Raw genomic sequence first — 3,236 nt, 5'->3', positions numbered from 1 at the left:
GTTGGAGCATTCACCGCTTCTGGAGGCAGGTTGTTCCACTGGTTAATTGTTCTCACTGTCAGGAAGTTTCTCCTTAGTTCTAGATTGCTTCTCTCCTTGATTAGTTTCCACCCGTTGCTTCTTGTCCTGCCTCCAGGCGCTTTGGAAAATAGCTTTACTCCCTCTTCTTTATGGCAACCCCTGAGATATTGGAACACTGCTATCATGTCCCCCCTCGTCCTTCTCTTCATTAAACTAGATACGTATCTGCTTACCAGTAATAATTGCCAATAGCCTAATACATTTATTGAAATCTCAAAACATGTTACAGCTAATCCATAGTTTATGGCCACAATTGAGCCCAACGTTTTTGTTGCTAAGTGAGACAGTTGTTAAATTAGTTTTGCCCCATTGTATGACCTTTCTTGCCACAGTTGTTAAGTGAATCACTGCAGTTGTTAAGTTAGTAACATTTAGGTGAATCTGACTTTCCCACTGACTTTGCTTGTCAGACGATTACAAAAGGTGATCACAGGACCCAGGGACACCGCAACCATCATAAATATGAGTCAGTTGCCAAGTACCTAAATTTTGATCCCATGAGTATGGGGTTGTTGCAAATGGTCGTGTCATCGTTCCGATAGATGAGACCAGTAAAAGCAGAACTCCAAGGCAAGAGATTTTCTTAAAAAACATATTTATTGGCTACAAAGTATCAGCATAGTCAAAAGTGAAACCAAGACTGGAATTCCCTCCCAAGCATTACAATGTTACAAAGTTGAACTTCCCAACCCAGCATTATCCACGTTCCCCAATAGAATACTTTGGCAGACTTTCTAACGGAAAGCTCAGCCCGCCAAAACCCAAGCAGCAATGACCTTGGTTCCCACGGGACAATTTATTGTTTAGTCTAATCTTAAAATGACTCATTCCCCCTCCCAATACTGTGGAAACCGAAAATGAAGCAGAAATGGCTTCAGCCAGGATTGTTGCAGTGTTGACAGGTTGTAAGTGTGAAAAACGGTCATAAGTCACTTTTTTCAGTGCCATTGTAACTTCAAACAGTCACTAAGTGAACTGTTGTAAGTTGAGGATTACCTGTGGTGGGTTATACAAGGCTGTGCAATGGGCTGCATGTTGTGCAGGTCTGTTATGAACTCTTTTCGCATCTGTTTTCTTTTTTCTTTTCTTTTTTTTTAGCATGACAAAATTTTCATGGGCTCCTCCAAACTAAACCAGGAATGTCGCTCTATGAAATACTCAGCCTTTATTTGAAGGCGAGTCGAATTATTTTTCACAGAGGATACAAAAGAGCTATTATAGCAGTCTTCCTCCAATTTGATCTTCTTGGCAAATTGTTTCAAAGTCGTAATTTTCACCATGAAAACAGATAAGAAAACTGATTCGAGAATTGTCCTCGATTTGTCCAGGGTTTTTTTTGTAGGGGGGAGAGTTTCTCATGCTATAAAAGGGGCTTCTGTTTTTCTATCACATTTCCAGTGTGGTTTAGAATTTCGTTTCAATTTTTTTTGGGGGGATGGTATTTTTGAGCTCATTGGTTTGATGCCTGGTAGTACAATGTGCTGCTTCTGAAGATGATGATGGTGTTTAATGTTTTTCCATGAAATGCATTCTTAACAGGTTGTAGCCTGCTGGGCTTATCCCAGCGTCTTAATCTGAAAAAGCTGCCCAGGACAGGTGCAGTTTCAGGTCCTCTCTGAAACTTTATTGCCGGTGTCTATTGGAGATTCTCAGCCATCCAGGTCATGGATGTCCCAAAGGTGCTTTTTCATGAGGCAACTGGACTTTCTTTGTTTTTCTTTGAAGATGTTTTGCTTTTTATCCAAGAAACTCCTTCAGCTCTGACCGGATGGTGGGAAATGGAAGGATTTATATCCCTTGCAGACAGCTTATTTCCAGTGCAGTAACTTAACTCGACTTATAAAGAGTTGACCACATCATTAAAAACCTAACACTCAATTGACTAAAGTAAATACAAGAACCCCAAATCATTTGTGAGAATATATATATGTATGTATATATATGCAGGTCTTGGCGTATTCGGGTCTTTTCTCATGTAAGATTGAGAGTATCTTGGCAACGTTTTGATGAGGTCCTAAGACCTGCATACCTGTACCCATGAAAATCTACAAAAACAAATATATATATATTTCTTTCTCCCATATTTGGGTCGACAGGGTGCATCAAAAAGCACTCAAGGTAATTCTCCTCCCCTGTCTCTTCCCTCCCTGACACAGCTGACAAAGTGAGAAAGAGCCTGTGGCCTAGAGGTTAACACAACTGCTTAACATGCAGGCAGCCCAGATTCGAATCTCAGAAGGGTATGTTTGGCTGATGAGAGCTAAAAAGTTCGAAATGGCTATTCCATTCTCCCTTAATTCTTTGTTAGCAATCCAAATTTTATATATATATATATGGTTAAAATATATATGGCTTAAAATATGGTTAAAATATATATGGCTTAAAATATGGTTATTTACCATATATATATAATATATAATATATATATATTATATTATATAATATATAATAACTTTGAAAGGTTCTTTGCCTTACTGAAGCTGAATCTTACTTTATATTTTTGTTGCTCATTTGGCAACTTTACTGTTAGGTAGTTTGTCCTTTTCTTTTGTTACTGCATATGCCTGGATAGATCTCAAAGAACAGTTTCCTAGCAATTTACTGAGAAATATTTGGGCAGAGAATAAACGCTCCCCCTCTCAATGTTCCTTTCATAAAGGATCAAACAACACACAACTTTTATTAAGAGTTCTATATTCTATATTCCTTTTCCACCTTTTCAGGGGAAGTGTTAACATCCGGAATAAACCATTCTAACAGATTTAATTAATAAGACCATTTCCCTTTCTCTGATAAAAATAAAATAACAATGGAGTAACTCTTAAAATAATGGCATTTCTAACCAACCATCTTAAGTAGCTTTGAATGCTGTCATTGCTCTGCTTTCTTCCCCCTTCTTCCTATATATCCTGTCATTTTTTGGGGGGGGGAGGGGGACAGCGCCTGATGTTGCTGTCCCCTCTGAATCTTTAACACAGTGCTTTTTCTTTTTTGTTGGTAAAAGATTTAGCATCCAAATAGTGTGTGCTGGGAAGGTGAACTCAGAAAAGACAGCGGGGCCAGGGTAAAAGAAAACAACAATAGATAAAAAGCCAACAATGCTTCCTTATAAAATCAAATTAAATACAATACAGTTTGGATGAGTGTTCTTTACA

Source organism: Protobothrops mucrosquamatus, unplaced genomic scaffold (assembly GCF_001527695.2).
Source record: "Protobothrops mucrosquamatus isolate PMUCROS unplaced genomic scaffold, P.Mucros_1.0 scaffold436, whole genome shotgun sequence".
Taxonomy (NCBI): domain Eukaryota; kingdom Metazoa; phylum Chordata; class Lepidosauria; order Squamata; family Viperidae; genus Protobothrops; species Protobothrops mucrosquamatus.
This window is presented reverse-complemented; position numbering follows the sequence as displayed.